The following is an 8,050-nucleotide window of genomic DNA, read 5'->3' on the forward strand; positions in this document are numbered from 1 at the left end:
TCTCTTTTCTTATAGACTTAAATTCTCTGGAGTAAGTAGAAGGAGGGGCAAATAAATAAATAAATACTAAATATGTATCAACATGTATGCATACATTGAAAAATAGATGTATGAAAAGATGATTGAATAAGTAAATAAGAAAGCACCATATCGTGAGAGTGCTGTGCAGAGAATTAAAATAGCAGCGATGTGCTAGAGATTGGTTAGGCTGTCACTTTAGTCTGGGTTGTTATTATACCGATTTGAAGGTGACATTTAAGTTGAAATCTAAAATGGATAAGCAGAGAAAGAGTTTATTTGAGGCATATGTAACACCTTGGGCAAACAACTTGTGTTTTTGGAACAGAAAGAAGACCAAAGTGGTCGAAGTGTGGTGTGCAAGAAAGTGGTATGATTGAGATCAGAATTATAGGCAAATGCCTAGCACTTTGTAAGCTGTGGAAGGAATTTAGCTTTTCTGCCAAGTAGGACGAAAAGCCACTGGGGGATTTTAAGGAGGGTAGCAGGGCAATCTGATGTAGGTTTTAGGATGAGTGCTCGGGCTGCTGCATAAAGAATGGGTTGTAGCGGTGCCAGAGTGGAAGTAGGGGGCTCAGTAAGAATGTCACTGGAATAGTTGGGGCAAGACATGATGGCAGCTTTGATCAGTGCTAAGGGTAGCAAGACTGCTGGGTCAATGTGTATGTGGTTGTTCCCATTTTTCAAGTCCCCCCAAAAGAATTTTACTAATTTACACTCCTCACATGGTGTGTGAGAGTGTATTATAATAATGTAAAGCTGGATGTTGTTTAGAGAGCCACAGTTCAGTGTCACATAAGATGAAAACAAGACCCACTCATCTTACATGAATTTGTTCAAAATGACATGTTTCTTTCCTAGGGAAGAACCCTGGGTATCTGCCAGGTTCTGGTAAACTATGATAGGCCACCATGTTTCTCAGAATTTCTCTTCTCTACGCTGTATGTTCTTTTGTCTGACACTTCTCTGCAGCACCTCTCCATGTTATGTATGCCTGTTATGCATTCTATTTCTTCTTTTAGATGATGAACTCTGAGGGCAGGTGGAATCTGTCAACTTATGCTACAGTGCTCACCAAGACTGGCGCTTACAAATTACCCACAACCACATGATCAAATCACTGGAAAAAAAGAAGTCAACCACCCATTATGTTTATTTTTCTACTATAATTTGTCGTCACTGAGAGTAGTGAATCCTAACAGTCCTACTGTGATTATTCAATATATATACTCACTTCTCAGATACAATTAGGGAGAGAATCCAAAGAATACCTTCCATCTATACATAGTGGAAAAGATTTGGAATTCAGATTCAGAGATCTTGGATTCAAGTTTTGGCTTTTTCCTTTCTCGTAGTGTGACCTTGGGCCTTTCTTTGCTGCTTCAACTGTAAACCAGACTAGTAATTGGTACTTGTCTTACCTCCATCACAAAACTTCATGAAATTCTGTATGTTATATGTGAAAAGAACTTGCAAATTCTAAAGTACACTTAAGTGCTACTATTTAATAAAAGCTATAGTTGATTGAGCTATTAACTCTGCTTCAGATACTGTTAAAGTTGCACCTGGATCGACTTATTCCTCATGACACTCTTGTGAGGCCAGGGTATTTCTTCAGATAAAAAATTGGGGAAGAGATTAAATAACTTGTTCAAGGTCGCACACCCACTAAATGACAGAGTCAGGACTTAAACCCAGATAATTTGACCCTATAGTCCCTGCTTTTAACCACTATGCTCTGTGAGTACTCTGTGAAGTTGACATTATTAAAATATTGAAAGTACATGTATTGATACAAAATATATGCTAGGCATTGTGCTAAACACAGAGGGTACAATAAGGAAAATGCAGGGTCAGTCACAGCCTTTTAAATATCTGTCCAAGTGAAGAATTGTTTTTCTTTAAATTAAAAAAAACCCCTCCTGTTTGAACAATAATAATGGTCCTTTACTTAGTATGTGTAAATTAATAGATAATGAGTCAAAATAATATAGAGTAGCACACACTTTTTAACATAATCATCCCACTAGTAAATATTTTTTATTAACTGGACCATATTTTTTTTCCCAGAAAATAGCTTTGTCTTAACATTCCACAGAGGCTAATCTTATTTCAAATAGATAAACAATTGTTTTTGTTTTCTCAGTATTTGTGGATTTTCAAATACATTCAAGACTTCAGTCATGTTTAAAGACCTCAGCTAATGCGATACCACTTACATTTTCAATTTAGTGGTTAGAATGACTTTTATTAAAGAATGCTAAAGAAAATAAACATGTGCAGGTGGGTTTACTAAACATATTTTTATGACTATAGTACTATGGAAACTGGATTTTTACAGCTTGATAGAAGATCTCATTTTAACTGCCTAATGGAGATATGATTTTTTAGAATATTTAAAAGAATTTTCTTCAGTTCATGTCATACAAATTCAATCTTTTCTTGCACAATTTTTTCTGTGCCACAACAGATGATTATGCAAGGCCATTTATGTAAGTGAATTGCTCAGTGATATTATCAGCCAAAATTGTAGGTTGAGGTCAAGTGATGTCAAGTCATTATTTAAAGAAACAAAGGCAAAGGGAAAAAGACAGATTGTAGAGGAGAAATTTAATACATTTTGGCAACATAAGTAGGAAGGTCAGTAAAGGACACAAAGCTAGAGTGATGTCATTATAATTGGCTTTGGTTCAGAAGTGGCAGGGTGGCAGTTAGCCAAAAAGGCACTTTGATGTTGTTTGTTTATATATTGCTATTTAGCTATCCATATCCAGAAGTGGAGATTACAGCAGACAATTTTATGGTGGATGATGATGATACTGTGGTTACCGTCTTATTTTAAACTTTGTTTCTAAAATGCAGTGACTATATCTTTTTCGGAGCTTTCATTTATAAGATGCGTTTCCTCCGTACATGCAGATCTGTAGGATCCTCTACAATTTAGACCGGTCCAACTGCTGCAGAGATATTTGTTTGTTGAAGTGATATGGACATAGATTTTGAGTTCAGACAAAGCATTTAAGGAAGATTTCCGTGACGTCTTAAAATGATGAAATAGATCTCTGGAGTATTCTGTCCTAGCTTCACGGATGGTATTTATGCCATACCTACAAAGAGGGAGAAAGGAGTCAGCTGGAAGGCTATTTTCCTCTTTCAGTTTCAAATTAGACTGCGCTCTTCCCCTTGAACACCATGGCTACCTAACCAATCCTTAGTCTATTGGCTAAATTATGTGTATTTAGCAACTGATGGCTTCCTATTGGTAAGATATTTTAGATGCAATTTTTGTTACCTGCAGATATGATTGATAAAGCAAACCTGTCAAACAGAAATATAATGCAAGCCACAAATAAGAGTCACATGTTATCTTAAATTTTCAAGTAAAATTTCACATAAAAATATTTAAAATTAATGAAATATATCCAAAGTATTGTCATTTTTTTCAACATGGGGCTCAAACTCATGATCCAGAGATCAAGAGTCACATGCTCTACCGACTGAGCCAGCTAAGTGCCCCAAAGTATTATCCTTTAAATATGTAACCAAAAACACCCCCAATGCGGCAGATGGTCTTGGACTACAAATAATACTTATTGTTCTACTCTTCTACCCATTCTAGAGTCTCTTCATCCTTGGTGAAACACTTTTTGCTAGTCTAGATTGTTTATCTAATGGGTCATCCTGACTATATCCTTCATAGGACATGCAGCAACCTAACTCTCTACTGTGAAATTGGACAGAGGCATCCACTTGGGTCTTTCCCACTGACTCTTACCTCCAAAGTCCAAGCCACCAACCTGAGGTAGGGGTAGGGGTGTTTGCTAAATACTAAGTATATCTATTCCAATATAAAATGAGGGATAGAGGAAATGATTGCTGGGTTGTTTGAGGGTCCTGTTGTACCCACTGTAAACTGCACCTAGTGAATTTATTTATTACCAGGTGCCCTCACTCTGACATGGAGTCTTGGATGAATTTGAATTCCTGAATAATAAATATGACCTTGACATTTCCAGGAATTCTCTTTCTCCAGTGTATAATTACCTGAGAAAATGGGCATAGATTTCTGTGAAGAACTGGTTGAATTATTACCGTATAATGTTGCCATCATATTGCATGGTGATTTCTCATAGATTCTTTTTTTTTAAAAAGATTTTATTTATTTTATTTGACACACAGAGAGAGAGATCACAAGTAGGTAGAGAGGCAGGCAGAGAGAGAGAAAGGGAAGCAGGCTCCCCGCTGAGCTGAGAGCCTGACGTGGGGCTCGATCCCAGGACCCTGAGATCATGACTTGAGCTGAAGGCAGAGGCTTTAACCCACTGAGCCACCCAGGCACCCCTGATTTCTCATCGATTCTTGACCTCTTCTTCAGTTACTGGAGGCACAAAGGGGATTTGAGGTAGATCTTGAGAGGGGTATGTATTGTCTTGGAAGGCGGAAGTCTCTGCATTGTCTTCAAGTAAGGGGTATGGGGGGAATGCTTCTTTTTATCAAGGAGGAATGGGTCACTTCTGATGGGCTCCAAAGGGCCAAGAGAATCTGAGTATTCAAGATTTTTGAGTGCAAAGATCTAGATATTCCCATTCCAGGTTTACTAATCCAGGTCCTGATCTTGGTATTGTCGAATTGCCTATTTTAGAATTTAACCTTCTCTGGAGCTCTGCTAACTTTATAATTCAGTTCTGGGGAGAAAAAAAAAAAACAAACAAACCCTCAGCTTACTTTGCCTTTCAGGTACAGTAGAGCAGAGGTTCTTTGTGTGCTGCCAAGGAATCCCTCTGGCTTTCACATTTTACCTTAAATTGGTGATTAATTATCTCTAGTTTTTCATTGTTTTTCTCAGGTGAATTGATAGCCCTCAGCAACAGCCACTCCTTCCACAATCCCTATAATTACTACTTCCCCTAAATCTCTCAAATGCTTGAGATATTGCCTGCAGCCAGTGCTTTCTCTTCCAGTTTGGGTCACCCCAGGTGAAAGTCTTAACAATTGCACTGCTACAGTATGCCTGGAGCTGTTAGCATGCCACCCACCACCAGCGATGGAGTCCTCACTGCTAACCACCAGCAGGTGATTCAGCATCAAAGTTCCTTTTTAGAATTTCCTTCTAGGCCCACTCCTAACTTCTGCTTTACGTCAATATTCCCGGAAACAGACTTTGAGATGTAGATTTGCATGTGAGAGTTTTTTACTGGTGAATGCTCTCAAATCCAATACTGCTGAAGTCAATTTGAAGGCATTGAAAGAACCAGGATTAGGCAGAAGGAGAGATTGACACTGTCTTGCAGTTGCAATACAGAAGCTCTGGAGTTTATTTTTATTTTTTAAATATTTTATTTATTTATTTGACAGAGATCACAAGTAGGCACAGAGGCAGGCAGAGAGAAAGGAGGAAGCAGCCTCCCTGCTGAACAGAGAGGCCAATGCTGGGCTCCATCCCAGGACCCTGGGATCATGACATGAGCCGAAGGCAGATGCTTAACCCACTGAGCCACCCAGGTGCCCCAACCTCTGGAGTTTATATGGCTCTTTAGAATTGTCCCTAATTAAGGCATGAGGGATTGGCCCTTTTATTCCCCCCCCCCCCCCCCCCCTTCCCAGGTAACCAGTCATTGAATGTCAAATGCACTGCCCCTGGGGAGAGGTGCAACCTTGGGGCATGTGGCTCCCAGATTCCAGGAGAGGATTTCAGGTATGATCTATTACTAGCCTATACTTCTGGAAGCTGGGGCGTGAGTGCCTTGGTCCAGAAGGCTGCTTGTGAGTGGCACACCCCAGATCTACTCCATTAGATCCTAGGCTTACAGTGATCAGCTTCTATGTAAAACACTTATACATAAAACATTAGAGTGCCCAGCGCAACACTCTCAGTCCTTGTTCTCAAGGTAGGGGACAGGAAACTCCTATTGGAGGAAACATCTGTAAAGTTAAGATCCAGACTTTGCATCTTGCACCCTTTTTCCTCAACCTGGATGTTAATAAGAGTGAAATCCCCTAACAATTACTAAAATTCTCTTCTAATCACAGGGGAAGTTGTGTTTCTGCAAATTAGCACTTTCATGACCTGAAGGTCCTTTCTTCCCATTACTGTACTTGAAGGCTGGCATAGTTAGTTCATGCTGAGCATGTGGGCAGTCACTGACATATTTCTATAAATACGTGCTGCAAATACCTCAGTGGAGACTAAGTATTCAAACATATGTGCAAAATTTACAGTGGGGTCGTCACCCAGAAAATAGAAGTCTTACAGACAAGGCATGCCATTCAGTAACAGTTGTATATAAAGGACTTAATCAAACATGTAGTGAATTTACAGAAATGTACAGATACCTTGGATGCCCATTAGATTATCCCTGCAAGCACACTATCTCTCTGTACAAATGATTAATTCCTTAAGTTCAAAGAAAATATAGATCATGGGCTAAGTCATATATGAGGCCAAATGATTGCATTTATTGTATGATTAATATTGCTATCTCATTTTGTGATATACTTAGCTGTTATCATCTCTCATAGATTTTAGTCATTTATATAACTTAAGCACAATTTCTTTTGGGCAAGAGGCCATATTAACCATAAAGTTCTGAAATTTCTGATGAAGTTTTGCTGACAGTAAGAAATTTCAATATTAGAATCAAGTAATTATTTGATAAAAAAATCTCAGTACCAAATGGTTTCATTACTTTCCCCCCACATCAGTTTCTTTTCTCCTTTCTTGCTGTCTCATTTATTGAGGGCAAATAGATATTAGAAAGCATGGACTTGTGTACAATCAACTGTAACACAAATAGGCAGTGTCCTATTTGTAACTTTTTGATAAAAGTGAAGAAATGAACACTGAAGAATCATGCATTTAAACCCAGGTAGAAGGGTGCCTGGGTGGGTCAGTTGGCTAAGTGTCTGACACTTGATTACCATGAAGGTCATGATTTCAGGGTCATGATCTCAAGGTCGTGAGATCAAGCCCTGCATCCGGCTCTGCACTGAGTGTGGAGCCTGCTTGGGATTTTCTCTCTCCCTCTGCCTCTCCCCCTGCTTGCGTGATCTTTCTTTCAAAAAACAAAACAAGGAGCGGGGTGGGAGGGATGGGGTGGCTGGGCGATGGACACTAGGGAGGATACGTGCTATGGTGAATGCTGTGACCTGTGTAAGATAGATGAATCATAGACCTGCACCCCTGAAACAAATAATACATTATATATTAATAAAAAACAAAACACTCAGAGATAGTTCTGTTCATAGAATGCGAATGTTAACATACTATATAGCTGTCCCATTTTTTAATAGTTGAATACATTTGATGTTATTCAAATATGCATAACATAGAAGAAAGTACCTCTATATTAAGTTCCTAGGATGTTTAGTCACAATTATCTCCTTAGCCAGTATGAGGCAAGGTACAAGTCATTAACAGCACAACAGACTTGTTGACTTAGGACCTTTTCCCTCCCTCCCCTCCTTCCGCTTTAGGAAACATATGCTAATGGTTTCTTTTCGGTCTTTATCCTGTTTTCCTGTGAAGAATTTGGCAGTATTGATTGTTGTCTCTTCAGAAAATAATTTCCTCCTCTTAGTTTTCCTGGTCTCAGGATTACTTTCTAATCTGTTTCTTTCTTCTTGTTTCTTTTAGTAATTTCTCTCTCTCTATCCTTCAAATATGGATGTTACCCATGGTTCTGCCTTTTCCTTGTAGGTTATTTACTTTCTGTCTTTTCTGCTTCATCTATGTCCATCACTCCAGCATGACCTATATGCCAATGACTTCCATATCTCTCATTAGACATAGACTTCCATATCTCTCTTTAGACATCTTCACAAAGATGCCCTACAGGTTTCTCATATTCTACCCCAGATTGAATCACCATGCATCTGGTGAATGTCGGTTTGAACAGTCACAAACTGGGAAGCAGAAATGTAACTCTATGTTCCACAGTATCTCATGTTCCTTCAAGAGATAGCGTATTTATTTTGGAAGACAGTAGTTTCAAAATTATCTCCCAAACTCAGGATCTATGGGCCATGGTACACA

This window comes from Lontra canadensis, unplaced genomic scaffold (genome assembly GCF_010015895.1).
Source record: "Lontra canadensis isolate GAN:19392208 unplaced genomic scaffold, GSC_riverotter_1.0 scaffold62, whole genome shotgun sequence".
In the NCBI taxonomy this organism is placed as follows: Eukaryota; Metazoa; Chordata; class Mammalia; order Carnivora; family Mustelidae; genus Lontra; species Lontra canadensis.